General features: G+C 42.7%; 1 non-coding gene across 1 annotated transcript; it reads right to left on the bottom strand.

Annotated features, from left to right (window-relative positions):
- Positions 1 to 227: 227 nt before the first annotated feature.
- LOC123400571 lies at positions 228 to 366 on the bottom strand. The gene has a single exon (XR_006610801.1). It is a non-coding gene; the product is annotated as a small nucleolar RNA Z247 (small nucleolar RNA).
- Positions 367 to 16,298: the final 15,932 nt, after the last annotated feature.

Consider the following 16,298-nt stretch of genomic DNA (forward strand, 5'->3'; position numbering starts at 1 on the left):
AAGTGGCTCGGCTTGCCACAGGTCTGGCATCGAATGGCATTGGAGCGGCTCTTGGAGGAGTTGTGATGGCCCCCATAGTTGCTGGATCAGGGCCGTCTGCGGGGAGAAGCGTTGCTAGAGTTGTTGAAGCCACCGTTGTTACCCTTTCCCTTGCCACGCGACGAGCCTCGATGACGAGAACCACCACAAATGGTGGTATTGAATCTCTCGTTGTTGTTGCTGCCGTGGATCAAACTTACTCATCTGAGTGAGGAGATCATCGAGCATGATTGGTTCAATGCAGGCGTCAAGGGACGACACCAGAGGCTGGTATTCCATGTCCAGCCCGGCGACGATGTAGGATATGATTGCATCATCATCCGTCGGCTTGCCGGCAGCAGCTAGTTCATTTGCGAGGGAGCCCATCTGAAAGAAGTACGCCCCCACCGATTGCGTGCCCTTCTACGCATTGGAGAGAGCAACACGGATGTTGTTCACCCGCGACCTGAACTACGAGGAGACCATGCCCACCAGGACATTCCACAGCTCATACGCGAGACAGATATTGTTCACCTGGACAAGCACTTCTCAAGAGAGATTATTCAGTAAATATGCCAATACCTGCTCATCTTCCCAAACCTAGACTTGATGGAGAGGGTTGGGCATGGCTTCCTATTTGTTGTATTTTACCTTGGTGATGAGGAACTTCTCTGGTTCTAGGATTGCTCCTTCGGCATTGCCGAAGACGCCAACTCCAACGAGTTGTGGCATCACTTGCGCCCACTAGAGTGTGTAGTTCGTACGGGTCAGCTTTTTTGTAACCTGATCGTTTAGACCGACCAGAGGGACAATGGCGAAGGAGGAGGACGGCGAGCCGGCGGATGAAAGCAGGTTTATTGTAAACTAGATGAAAGGAAGAGGGAGTCTCTAATTACCATGTCAAGATCTATCTAAGTGTCTTACCTCGTTGGAGGGATGCATTGGATGTTTATATTGACACGGGCGCACCTCCCTGGATAACATCACATACAAAGTTTCTTGAGATTACAAGGAGAGTTTTAGATAAAGGAAAGAAGATACAAGCCTAGGCTAACTAGATAGAGGAGATGTAAAACAGTCGGGACATATCCCAATAATAGCCTAGACGCACACGTTATAATCCTGTGTGTGTTACAATTTGTTTAACGAGATGAACATAATAAGTTTCTACTAGCCTACCTTGCGAGTATTGGAAGAGCATGTAGCTTGTTTCATGCATACTGTTGGTATGGTATATACACTAATACACATGGATCGGGGGAACATGGCTTGCTTGTGCCAAAACAATAGAGAAACGGCTGGTTAGCGATGACACAAACCCCAAAGTGTCCCACAAACGCAGGCCAATCGAGTGAATTACAAAAAACCACCACGTTTGCAGGTGTCGAACAGAATTACCACCACATTCCTTGCTCGTCATAAAAACCACCAACTTCGTTGTAATCTTTTCAATAAACACAAATGACCAATTTCGAGCCCTTAACTACGATTTCCGACAGAAATGGCCCACATGTCGGGTGCCACGTAGGACGAGTGTAACGACCAGCGAGTGACGGCCAATAGATCGGGCTAGGTCATAAATGCCCCTTTCCCTCTATCACCCTCCTGATTCTATCCTTCTCCCCCCATTATCCCCCGATTGGCGGCGGCTGCTAAAGCAAGCGGTGAGGGCGATACAGTAGGCGGCAGCGGAGGGACAAGGGATGATGGTGCAGGCTTCTCGGAGGTGGACATCTGGCTCGACAACAGTAGCTTTCTGATGTTGCGAGATGCTTCGTTGGAGCAGACCCATTCCCCCTTTGCCGCCAGAGTTTGATATCGAGCGGCCGGCGGCGGTGACCTAAGCCCGTGAGGTAAGGGCCTCAGGCATCAACCACGGTCATCAGTCGGCTTCAGGTTTCAGCGGCGTATGGTAAGTTTTTATACTCCTCTCTCTAATTTTTGCATTTTAGGTTTTTCTTATTTAGGTATAGTGATTATTTGGTTGATAGTGATTTAGTGTTAGGTATTAGTGTGTGTGACAGTAGCTCATTTTTATAGTAGCATGTGTAGTAGATTGGTCCAATATAAGATTCTTTTGTTATGATTAATATATAGTTATTGTTAATTGAGATGCTATTTACATTTTTTGTTGTTTGAAGGGTGAGATATGGGAAATTACGTTTCATTTTCAAGGCAAATAAAACTTGGAGAGGACCATTTCTATTTCAAAAATAACTTTCATAAACCTGTTAGCACTCATGGTGACTCGGGAGGGATATACTGAAGCTGACTAGATGTTCTATGTGAATGATTAGCGACAGGGGTCAGCAGGATTGCGGGTCATAGATAGTGAAGAAGTTGCACATGAGACTTAACCAGTATGCTATTGAGATTTTGCTGAACATCACTATAAGGAAGGCTACTGAGCCTAATCGTGGAGATTTGAACATAGGAAACTCATATGAGGCCTAGATACAAATAGACCAGGTTGGGCAATTGCTGACGTGCAACTATTACTGACTTGATGCCTCCACGGGAACGGAGTGAGAAAAGAGCTGCGTCTAGTTGCTCAACAATTAGCAATTGTCTTGCAACAGCCCACCAGCGTGTGGGATCGCGGTAGTTTTCGAGGGTATAGTATTCAACCCAAATTTGTTGGTTCACGCGACAGCAAGTGAAAGAATATTCTCAAGTATTAGCAGCTAAATGTGTCAGATTCAAACCAACCTGAAAGATTTGTTTCTGCAAGCAAAGTGTCAACAACAAAGTAGTATGATAACAACGGTGCCACAAACGATCTGTTGACGGCAGACTATTCCGAACGGTTGTATCAATGGCGCCAGTAAGTTGCCCGTGGACGGGAAATATTCTTTCCCGGCAACGGCGCGAGAAAAAGTATTGTAGCAGGTAGCAGAAGTGTAACGAGTAACAGCAGTTGCAAGGAACAACAGTAGTGACAGCAGTAGCAAGTAGCAGCAGTAGCGAGTAACAGCAGTAGCAACAGTAGTGACAGCAGCAGCAGGACAAAGCAAGTAACAGCAACAGTGGGACAAACTCGTAGGCAATGGATCGGTGATTCGTTTGGATGCCATTCATCGTGCAACAGTTATAACACGGAGAGATATGTGGCTAGCTCCCGTTCGTCAATGTGATGTAGGCATGCATTCCGTGTGTAGTCATACATGCTTAGGGAAAAAACTTGCATGACATCTATTGTCCATCCCTCCCGTGGCAGCGAGGTCCAAATGGATACTACGGGATATTAAGGTTCTCCTTTTAATAAAGAACCGGACCGACGCATTATCACTTGGTGAACACATGAACTCCTCAAACTATGGCCATCACTGGGAGTGGTTCTGGTTATTGTCACTTCGGGGTTGCCGGATCATAACACATAGTAGGTAACTACGACTTGCAAGATCGGATCTAAAACACACATATATTGGTGACAACATAATAATTTCAGATATGAAATCATGGCACTCGGGCCCTATTGACAAGCATTAAGCATGGCAAAGTAGTAGCAACATCAATCTAAGAACATAGTGGATACTAGGGATCAATCCCCGTCAAAATTACCTCGATTACATGATAGATCTCATCCTACTCATCACCGCCCAGCGAGCCTACAAATAGATTACTCACGAAAAATGGAGAGCTTCATGGAATTGGAGAGGAAAGAAGGTTGATGATGACGATGGCGACGATCTCCTTGATCCAGATCCCAAAACGGACTCCAGATCTGCCCTCCAGATGAAGAACGGGATGTGGCGGCGCCTCTCGATCGAAAACGCGATGGAATCTTCTCTCTTGATTTTTTCGGGACGAAAGCGAATAAATAGCGCTGGAGTTGGGGGCGGCAGAGCCATGTGGGCCCCACAAGCTTGGTTGCCGCGGCCAGGGGGCCGCGGCAACAGGGCTTGTGGCCCACTGGCCCATCCCCTCCTGTGGATCTTTGTGCAGGTATTTTTCATATTTTCCAGAAATATTCTACGTAAATTTTTAGGATGTTCCGAGAACTTTCATTTCTGCACAAAAAGAACACCATGGCAATTCTGCTGAAAACAGCGTCAGTACGGGTTAGTTCCATTCAAATCATGCAAATTAGAGTCCAAAACAAGGGCAAAAGAGTTTGGAAAAGTAGATACGATGGAGACGTATCAGCTCCCCCAAGCTTAAAACCTTGCTTGTCCTCAAGCAACTCAGTTGACAAACTGAAAGAGAAAGAAAAACTTTGACAAACTCTGTTTGATCCTGTTGTTGCAACTACGTCTAACTCATAACCAGAATTTCAGCAAGATCACAAGTTAACCACATAAGCAAGTGACACAAAGGTCTCATGGTAAGCTAATATCAATGGCATAATCAGCTAGCGAGCAAAGAATAATGAGTTTCAGATACCAACAATTCAATCAAAACAAGCATGAAGCAATATGAATAGGTGGTATCTCGCTAGCTCTTGCTCAGACCGCAAAACATAAATGCAGAGCACTTTCAAAGATGAAGGGCTGACTAAACATTGTAATTCAGAACAACGAAGATCCAGTCATAGTCATCCTCAATATCAATCAAAAGCAAAGCATAAAAATGACAGAGGTGCTCTCTAATTGGTGCTTATATAAGAAGAGGAGGACTCAACAGGAAAATAAATAGACATGCCCTTCGTGGAGGGAAGCATTGATTTGCAGAGGTGCCAGAGCTCAAGCTTTGAAAACAGAGATAATAATTTTTGGTGGCATGCTTAAATTGTCAACGCAATGACCAAGAGTTCTCAATATCTTCCATGTTATTCATGCTATAGGTGGTTCCCAAACAGAAAAGTAAATTTTTAACTCCCCCACCACCAATCAATCACACTCCACGGCTAGCCGAATCCTCGGGTACCGTCCATACTAACATCAATCTGGGGGGAGTCTTGTTTTACAGTTATGTTTTCGATTTAAGCGTGGAACTGGGCATTCCAATTACCGTCCCCTTTCTCGTGAATGACAGTCAATAAACACATGTCGAGGATAACACGCCTAACATGGAAGATACCAATAGCCCCCCTGTCACCACATGAGCGGTTCGGGCATGCAAAATAGATTATTTCTTGAAGGTTTAGAGAACGACACATGGAAATTTACTTGGAACGGCAGGTAGGTACCGCAAATAGGTAGGTATGGTGGACTCTCATGGAAAAACTTTTGGGTTTATGGGAGTGGATGCACAAGCAGCATTCCGCTTAGTACAAGTGAAGGCTAGCAAAAGACTGGGAAGCGACCAACTAGAGAGCGACAACACTCATCAAAATGCAATGAGTTTGACTAACATTGAGTGCAAGCATGAACATTATATAAATCACCATGAACACGAACATCATAGAGGCTATGTTGATTTTGTTTCAACTACATGCATGAACATGCGCCAAGTCAAGCCACTTGAATCATTCAAAGGAGAATACCATCCTATCATACTACATCATAGTCATCTCAAAATCTATGTTGGCATTCAAGACAAACCATTATAAGCTCCTAGCTAAATAAGCATGGCATCAGAAACTATGATCTCTAAGTTGTCATTGCAAACATGGTTCTCTCTCAACAAAGCTGAACCTGGGACGACAAGCTAGTCATATTTACAAAAACAAAATAGATAGAGTTCATACCAGCTTTCCCAGTCTCAGTCACTTCATCATATATCATCATTATTGCCTTTCACTTGCACGATCGAACGATGTGAAAAATAATATGAGTGCTCGTGCATTGGAATAAGCTAAATCTGTAGGCAAACAAAAAGGAGAAGACTAAGTAATATGGCTCTTTGAAAGCTAAACAGGTATGCATGCGAGAGCCACTAAACATTGTAACCAATATCTTCTACCTTGACCCAAAGAAAAAGAAAACTATTTACACGGGAAAGCTCCCAACAAGCAAAATAAGAAAGGAAAATCTTTTTGGGTTTTCTCAAAAGGACACAAAACAAGAAAAAGAGAAAACGAAAATAAACTAGCATGGATAATACAATGGCAAAGTGTAAAAACCGACTAACAAAGTGAAAGCATAAGCATGAATGTAAAGTTGGTGCAAACACGTACTCCCCCAAGCTTAGGCTTTTGGCCTAGCTTGGTCTACTCCCAAGGAGGGAAATAACCCGCTCCAGGATACTCCAGAGCGGACTGTGGATGCCATTGCTGTGTGAGCTCCTCTGGCTCCCACTGATAAACTCGCGTCTGGTACTCGACTGGCGGCTCGGGCACGGGCACCTGTGGTTGGGCCAAGCCCCAATACGCGTAGATGTCCGAGGGAATAATAATGTACCTGCCTGCAGAAAGGTTGAAAAAAGAAGGAAAAGGCAAAGTAATAGTCTCTCGAGTACCCTGACTAAATACGAGGTTATAAATCATCCGTCTACTAGCATCTCTATCCAGAAAATCATGGCGAACCATGCTGTCATAATGTAGATATTTCTCAGGAAGAAGCATTTCTTCTTCCTCGCGAAGTCTAATAGGTATCTCAAAGTGTCTAGCAAGACGAGTAGCATAGATACCTCCATAGGCGACACCTTTGGAACGGTTTGTGTTCGACCGCTGAGCTACTATAGCACCTAGGCTATAAGTCTTATCGTTATAAAGGCCTTCGTGCAAAACCGCAAGGTCTCGAGAGCTAAGCGATCCAGCCTCCCCATGGCCAATCAAACATTTTCCCACAAATAATGAGAAGTACAGAAGCAGAGGAAAATGTATGCTAGCAATTCTAGCGCGTGACACTCCTCTCTCCTCTCCAACAGCAATAGTACCTATGAAATCCTCCAAGTCCCGTGGACGAGGATCATGAATATCCCCAAGATAAGGTAATTTGCACACATTGCAAAAATCCTGTAGTGTCATGCACTGGGGGATATCGTATAACATGAACTCAACCATAGGAGGATTCTTCCTCGGATAAAAGTTGTGGCTTTGAACGAAAATATTGGTGAGGAGGAGGTATTGTGAGCACTTATCTTCAATGAACGCGGTAAGACCTACATTCTCCACCAAGTAATAAAAGTCTTCATAAAGCCCGGTGGTGCGCAAAAATTCATCACTTGGCCACTCGCACGCTCGAACTTGTGTGACTCGAGGAACCACGTACTTGGGGTGGTTCTTCTCATCCTCCTTGGGGTTACAGCTTGAAGAGCCTCTCAAGAACCTCCTCATCCTTTTCCTTTTCTAGCTCTGAAAAATTCTGAAATTTCTAGGGACTTCGAAAGAAAGGTGAGTAAGGATTAACCCAACTCATAGCAACTACTCCTACTAGTGCCTAGAGACCGTATCACGCGCTAAAACTACTTGGGACCAACTAAAATCAACATTTCAAGCTCAAGAACAGGGTCACCAAGGTAGCAAGAATACGCGAAGGATAAAGCACTAGAGCAAAAATTAATTGGACCAATGGAGGAGTCACTTACCAAGGAGTAATTTCCCCAAAACGGTTCGGAGAATGGTGCTTTGAGCAAGGAGATCGAAAATCACAGCCAAATGAGCAAGAACACGGGTTTGAGCTGCGAAACGATTTTTTCTGGAGGTAGAAGAACAGGATGGGAGCTGGAATGAGTGGATGGGGTCCCTGTGGGCCCCACAAGCTTGGTCCCCGCGGCCAGGGGGAGCCCGCGGTGACAGGGCTTGTGGCCCACTCGTGTGGCCCCCAGGCCAGCTCTCAGTATTTTTCAAATATTCCAGAAAAAATCATACTAGATTTTTAGGACCATCGGAGAACTTTTATTTTCGGGGTACTTTTCTCCGGGACGCTAAAACAAGAAACATGAAAAACTAAACTAAATCTATCATTTTTCTTCTAAGCAACAGAAAGCGAAAACTTAAAACAGAGGTTTATGACTCTTTGATTCATCCATTTCAAGGTCATTGAAAGAAATCCGTCAATGGGGTTGATCAAATCCTCATGACAAAAGTTTTTCGAATCGCAAAAGTAAGTGGAGAATTGTTGAATAGCCACTAAGTCACCTCAATGGGGATATGAATCTCCCCAACAAGCAAATCATACTTCATCTTAACATGAGGAATAGGGCATTCAAATCTCCCAATAAGAATCGATTAAGTCTTTTCGATACCATTCATGCAATGTACTTGATATCGTTTCTTCGGAAAGTGCACTGTATGCTCATTACCGTTGACATGGAAAGTGACATTGCCTTTGTTGCAATCTATAACAGCCCCTGTTGTGTTTAAAAAGGGTCTTCTGAGGATGACAGCCATGGCATCGTCCTCGGGGATATCCAAGATAACAAAGTATGTCAAGATAGTGGTGTTAGCAACCACAACAGGCACATCCTCGCAAATGCCGACAGAGAAAGCAATTGATTTGTCGGCCATTTGCCGAGAAATTTCAGTGGGTGTCAACTTATCCAGTTCAAGTATACGATAAAGAGAGAGAGGGATAACACTAACACCGGCTCCAAGGTCACATAAGGCAGTTCTTATGTAGTTTCCTTTAATGTATCAAGGTATAGTGGGCACTCCGGGATCACCAAGTTTCCTAGGAGTTCCACCTTTGAAAGTGTAATTGGCAAGCATGGTGGAGATCTCAAGATCGGGTATCTTCCGTTTATTAGTCACGATATCTTTCATGTATTTGGCATATGGAGATGTTTTGAGCATATCAATTAACGGCATCCGTAGAAAGACGGGTCTTATCATTTCAATAATGCGCTCAAATCCTCATCATCCTTTTTCTTGGATGGCTTAGGAGGAAAGGGCATAGGTTTCTGAACCCATGGCTCCCTTTCTTTACCATGCTTCCTATCAATGAAGTGATTCCTATCGTATCTCTTAGGTTGTGGGTTATCAGGATTAACCGTAGGTTCAATCTCCACATCCTCATCATTGCTAGGTTGAGCATTTTATGAACATCGCTGTCCGTATTGTCACCAGGTTCATGTTCATCACTAGATTGTGTTTCTGCATCAGACGCATAAATATTATATGGTTCTTCAGGTGTGATGGTATTTGGTGAACTGACATGTAGGTTTCTATCATCATTCTTCTTAGGATGACCAGGTGTATCAGCATTAATTCCTTGAGAATCTTGATCAATTCTCTTAGGATGGCCTTCAGGATACAAAGGTTCCTGAGTCATTTTGCCTCCTCTAGTAATGACTTTGACAGAGTTATCATTTAATTCATTGAGCAAGTCATTCTGAGCTTTAAGTACTTGTTCTACCTGAGTTGTAATCATAGAGGCATGTTTACTTAGAAGCTTCAGATCATTGACATTTATGTCTACACAAGCACTTAAATGACTAAGCATATGAGTACTTTGTTCCAAATGTCCGCTAACATAATCATTGAAACTCAGTTGTTCAGCAACAAAGTTGTCAAATTCATCAAAGCATAGGCTAGCAAGTTTGTCAGAAGGAATATCACTCTCATTGAATCTACGCAGAGAATTCACTTCTACTACTTGTATCGGGTTATCGAGACCATGGGTCTCTTCGATAGGTGGTAGATTTTTGACATCTTCAGATCTAATTCCTTTCTCTTGCATAGATTTCTTGGCTTCTTGCATATCTTCGGGACTGAGGAATAGAATACATCTTTTCTTAGGAGTTGGCTTAGGAGGTGGTTCAGGAATAGTCCAAGCATTATCATTGATCAAGATGTTATTCAGTAGAATCTCAGCTTGTTCTATAGTTCGTTCCCTAAAAACACAACCGACACAACTATCTATGTGGTCTCTAGAAGCATCGGTAAGTCCGTTATAGAAGACATCAAGTATCTCGTTCTTCTTAAGAGGGTGATCAGGCAAAGCATTCTGTAGCTGGATGAGCGTCCCCCAAGCTTGTGGGAGACTCTCTTCTTTGAGTTGAGCAAAGTTGTATATTTCCTGCAAGGCAGCTTGCTTCTTATGGACAGGGAAATATTTCTCACAGAAGTAATAGACCATATCCTGGGGACTACTCGCACATCTAGGAGCAAGAGAAGTGAACCAGGGTTTAGCGTCATCCTTTAGAGAGAAAGGAAACAGCTTAAGGATATAGTAGTAGCGGATCTTCTCCTCACTAGTGAAAAGGGTGTCTATATCGTGTAGTTTGGTAAGATGGGCTACGACCGTCTCAGACTCATAATCGTGGAAAGGATCAGATTCGACCAGAGAGATTATCTCTGGGTCGACAGAGAATTCATAATCCTTATCAGTGATAAAGATAGGTGAAGTGGCAAACATCGGGTCGTATTTCATCCTAGCTTTCAGAGATTTTTCCTTCCACTTGAGAAGTAATTTCTCAACGTCATAGGCATGCTTACACGCAAGAAAATCCTCAGCTATCTCTCCCTCCATAACATAACCCTCAGGTATATCAGGCAATTCATATCTAGGAGAGCTAGATCTAGCAGGAGCAAAAGCAGGTTCTATCTCAATAGTATCGGCAGTTTCAGAAGCATCACGAGCATTGGCAGTAACTCTAGCAATATGTGCATCAAGGAATACACGTAGTGGCATCTCAGGGAAAGTAGTGTATCTAGCAGTATCAAGCATAGCATCATCATGCAAAATAGCATCTCTAGCATCATCAAGCAAATCAGTATCAAGCATACCATCTCTAGCAGTATCGGGCATAGCATCTCTAGCAGTATCAGGCATAGCATCTCTAGTAGTATCAGGCATAGGCGACATATCAAGATTTCTAGCAGGCAGTGGTGTCGCAAACTTACTCATAACTGAATGTGAATCAAGTGCAGAGCTAGATGGCAGTTCTTTACCACCCATCGTAGTTGAGGGAAAGATTTTGGTTTTTGGATCTTTCAGATTCTTCATAGTGATCAGCAGATATAAATCCCAAGTGACTCGGAGAATATATCTATCCTTCCCCAGCAACGGCGCCAGAAAAATGCTGCTGACGTGCAACTATTCCTAACTTGATGCCTCCACGGCAACGGAGCCAGAAAAGAGCTGCGTCCAGTTGCTCAACAATTAGCAATTGTCTTGCAACAGCCCACCATCGCGTGGGATCGCGGCAATTTTCGAGGGTAGAGTATTCAACCCAAATTTGTTGGTTCACGCGACGGGAAGTGAAATAATATTCTCAAGTATTAGCAACTGAATGTGTCAGATTCAACCACACCTGAAAGATTAATTTCTCCAAGCAAAGTGTCAACAGCAAAGTAGTATAATAACAACGGTGCGAGAAACGATCTGTTGACGGCAGACTATTCCTAACGGTTGTATCAATGGTGCCAGTAAGTTGCCCATGGACGGGAAATATTATTTCCCGGCAACGGGGCGAGAAAAAGTATTGTAGCAGGTAGTAGAAGTGTAACGAGTAACATCAGTGGCAAGGAACAGCAGTAGTTACAGTATTAGCAAGTAGCAGCAGTAGCGAGTAACAGCAGTAGCAACAGTAGTGACAGCAGCAGCAGGACAAAGCAATTAACTGCAGCAGTGGGAGAAACTCGTAGGTATTGGATCGGTGATTCGTTTGGATGACATTCATCGTGCAACAGTTATAACACGGAGAGATATGTGGCTAGCTCCCGTTCGTCAATATGATGTAGGCATGCATTCCGTGTGTAGTCATACGTGCTTAGGGAAAAGAACTTGCATGACATCTATTGTCCATCCCTCCCGTGGCAGCGGGGTCCAAATGGATACTACGGGATATTAAGGTTCTCCTTTTAATAAAGAACCGGACCAACGCATTAGCACTTGGTGAACACATGAACTCCTCAAACTATGGTCATCACCGGGAGTGGTTCTGGTTATTGTCACTCAGGGGTTGCCGGATCATAACACATAGTAGGTAACTACAACTTACAAGATTGGATCTAAAACACACATATATTGGTGACAACATAATAATTTCAGATCTGAAATCATGGCACTCGGGCCCTAGTGACAAGCATTAAGCATGGCAAAGTAGTAGCAACATCAATCTCAAAACATAGTGGATACTAGGGATCAATCCCCGTCAAAACTAACTCGATTACATGATAGATCTCATCCTACTCATCACCGCCCAGCGAGCCTACGAATAGATTACTCGCGAAGGATGAAGAGGTCCATGGAATTGGAGAGGGAAGAAGGTTGATGTTGACGCTGGCGACGATCCCCTTTATCCGGAGCCCAAAACGGACTCCAGATCTGCCCTCCAGATGAAGAACGGGATGTGGCAGCGCCTCTGGATAAAAACGCGATGAAATCTTCTCTCTTGATTTTTTCTGGGACGAAAGGTAATAAATAGCGCTGGAGTTAGGGGCGACAGAGCCACGTGGGCCCCACAAGCTTGGTTGCCACGGCCAGGGGGGCCGTGGCAACGGGGCTTGTGGCCCATTGACCCATCCCCTCCGGTGGAGCTTTGCACAAGTATTTTTCATATTGTCCAAAAATATTCTCTGTAATTTTCAGGGCGTTCCAAGAACTTTCATTTCTGCACAAAAACAACACCATGGCAATTCTCCTGAAAACAACGTTAGTCCGGGTTAGTTCCATTCAAATCATGCAAATTAGAGTCCAAAACAAGGGCAAAATAGTTTGGAAAAGTAGATACGATGGAGACGTATCAGCAATCCAACATAATCAGTATAGATGAGGCTAGGGTATTGTTTCCTTTTGAAAAAGCTAGAAGTGAGGAGTTGTACGTTGTGCCTATATGTACTGCACAACTAGGTGAACATATTGTTTCTTGAACACACACGAGAGCATGAATTTGGAGAAGGACAAGGGTACAAAGAAAGCTCAGGAATACTATGGCCCCTCACATGATGATGGATTTGTTGATTTCAACAGGTGTGAGTACAAACCAGAAGAGCAAAACAGAGTTGTAGAGGAGGAAAATGAAATTATTGATCAGCTGAAGCACATGAGGAAACAGAGAGAAGATCTTGTGATTAACTTTGAAGGAGACACAGAGTTGGAAGAGATGTGCCCAGAGATAGAGGACTCAGACACAGAACCTGAGACAACACTTCCTCAAACTTTTAAGATAGTTGGAAAAGCAGACCAACTACAAGCTCTCACCAACAGGCTGAGACAGAGGTCAATCCTGATTTCATTCCATCTAATGATTCCTCTACATGGTATGACATAAGTGATTCAGATGATGAGGCTGATATAGAAGTTATACCACTTCCTTGTGGAAGAAAGAGCCAAGCTAGGAGGGATAAGCCTAGAAAGTGGTATGATGAGACAAGTCCAGATGATCATGAGCAACTCTACTTGAAATCCTGCTTTACTCATGTGCATCAGTTTAGAAGAGCCCTTAGGAACTATCATATCAGGGTATTAGAAATTTTCATTACCACGAGAACTGTAAAGATAGGATCATAGTGTGGTGCACATAAAGGGAAAGTGGATGACCATTCAACATGACTGCATAAAAAATTGCTCATGAGAGCACATTCTCCATCAAGAAGTTGAATGTACTGCATACATGTGGTTTACATGGAGAGAAACGATAGTGAAAGCACTTTGGATAGCCAAAACTTGTGAGCAACAACTGATGGAAGAGACAAGGACTGGATTGGATGCAATATTCAAGAGGAGAAAGAACAAATTGGGAGTGGATATGCCAAAGAGCATAGCCTACAGGCCAAGGTCAATGGTAATTAAAGTTGTGCAAGATGACATGAAAGGACAATACACAAGGCTTAGGTATTGTCTTCAAGTAGTGCTTGATACTAACCCTGGGAGCAGATGCATTGTTACAACCACAATGATTGAGATCAAGCCTAGCCCTAATCCAAGGTTCCTCTACATGTTTTACTGCTTGAATGCTTCAAAGGAGGGTTTTTCGAATGGGTGTAGACCCTTCATAGGGATGATTTTTTGTGCTTTCTTATTGTTATTGTAGTTTATTCTTTGTTTCCTTATTGTGACTGTTGTTTCCTTATTGTTTCAGGCTTAGATGGTTGTTTCATAAAAATAACCACTTGGCAACAGATATTGGCTTCCAATGGGAGGGATGGGAACAACAACATATTTCCAATTGCTAGTGGAATTGTTGACAAGGAGGACACACATAGTTGGACTTGGTTTCTTAGTCAGCGCAGGGCATGCATTGGAGAGAGGAACAAATGGGACAACTACACCATCATCTCTGACAAACAAAAGGTATCTACTTCACCTCATAGTTTTAAAAACAAATCAATTATGCATTCATTCAAATCATTCATTCAAATAATTATATGAAACAAGGACTCCTCAATGCTATAGAAGTTGTGTTCCCACACTCACCTCAGAGATATTGTTTGAGACATATCTATGCCAAATTTCAATCAGCTGACTTTAGGGGTGAGTAATTGAAAAAACACATGGACAACGTTCCATACTCATATACCAAGCATTGTTTTGAGATTGAAATGGTTGAACTAAGGAAGCAGTATGAAGATTCTTGGAAGTGGCTATCAAAAATCCCTAAGGAGACTTGGTCTAGGCATGCCATGGATTACACATGCAAGAGGGATCTTGTAGTTAACAACTTGTCAGAAGTGTTTAACATTAGATATAAGGTGCAAGCCAATCAGAAACTGTGTGGATGGTTTCAGAACAAACTGATGATCAAATATCACTCAATCAGAGAGAAGATAGAGAGTGGTAGGTGGGAAATCACACCCACCTACATGGAAAAGTTAGAGGAATCAAAGAAGTACTCCAGGCATTGCAATGCATACATGGAAGGTCCTCGCATTTGGCAAGTCACGAGTAGGGAGGCAACTTACTATGTGAACCTAGAAAAATGGACTTGTAACTGCAAGAAATGTGACTTAACTATTGTGCCTTGCAACCATGTAGTTCCTGCCATTACTAGGTTGAAGATATTGTCAGAAGACTTTGTACATGATTTGTTTAGGAAGCCATTGTACAAACAAACCTACAAACACATCATCTACAATGTACCTGGAGATGAGTTTTGGCAAAAGACACCTACTCTCAAGATATAGATCCACCCACGTTCAAGGAGAAGGGTAGGAAACAAACTACTAAAAGAAAGGGGCAATTTGAGGTATCAGCACCTAAGGATACATCAAGGATGGCCACTATCACCTACAACAGTTGCAACAAGCAGAAACATAGATACACCTATTGCCCTATGCCTCTTAAGCCCCATCTACAGGCAAGAAAGAACACGCATAAGGTACCTACTATTGCTACAACTACTAGAACTATTTTTAAATATTTTGATGGATTTTGTTCCTAACTTGTGTGCTTTAAAAGACAACCAGAAATGTCTATCATGATGCTGGAGGCAGTTCTTCAACTTCAAATATCCAATATGTAGACCCAAATACTTTTATGCAAGTGGCAACTAGTGAACATGGACAATTTGTGTCTATTTTATGTCTCAACTATGAATTTGGGTCTAGTTTATGTCTGAACTATGAATTTGGGTCTAGTTTATGTCTGAACTATGAATTTGGGTTGGGATCTTGTCAAAACTATGTCACATTCTTTTTATGCTGAACTGATGTGCTGTTGAAATGCTGAGATGTTCAACTTTTGTCATGTTGAAATGCTGAGAATTTTCACTTATCTGTTGTGATGTACTTAATGTTGGGGAATTCCTTTAATATTGTCATGTGCTTCTTGTTTAAATATATGTTGTGATGTTGAACTGATATGCTGTGATGTGCTTCTTGTGGAAAGTTAAACTAGGATAGTAATTTTAACTAAACTCCTAATGATGAACATAACATAAGCAAGGACAAAAAATTCATGGTAGTCGTTACATACCCATGGAAAGTTTACTAAGTACTCACAACATAACCAGGGATAGTTTAGTTGGTACTCAGTACATAACTAGGATAGTTAATGAGGTAGTCATTACATAACATCAGCTAGAGTGGATTCCCAAAATATACATTTCCAAGGCCAACTATATTGTTCCAAGGCTCTTAATTACTTAACACGGGTAGTGAACATTGATAGCACTTCACCCATCAAGTATAGCCTTCATCTTGGCAAGTTTGTCCTTGTTGCCTTGACCAGATTTGAGGAGATCTCCAACAACATACTCTAACTTCTTATTCTCCTCTTTCAGAAGACATGTCATGCTTTATCTCATCCCTCTTTTTCTTGGTATTCCCGATGATTTCTCCCTAAGATATAGCAATGCACTTGAGCTCCTTGTGTTCAATAACAAGCTTTTCAAACTCCTCCTTCATCTTGTCATTCTCAAGCTTCTCCTTCTCCTTGTTAATAGCCAGCTTCTGTATCTCCTTGTCTACATCCATCTCCTTCTTCTGCAGATCTTCATCATTCCGCCAGACCTTGTTCTGCTGCTCTACATCACTCAAATCAAACAAATTTGTCATATCTTCCACCAGCTGG

Source organism: Hordeum vulgare, chromosome 5H (assembly GCF_904849725.1).
Source record: "Hordeum vulgare subsp. vulgare chromosome 5H, MorexV3_pseudomolecules_assembly, whole genome shotgun sequence".
In the NCBI taxonomy this organism is placed as follows: domain Eukaryota; kingdom Viridiplantae; phylum Streptophyta; class Magnoliopsida; order Poales; family Poaceae; genus Hordeum; species Hordeum vulgare.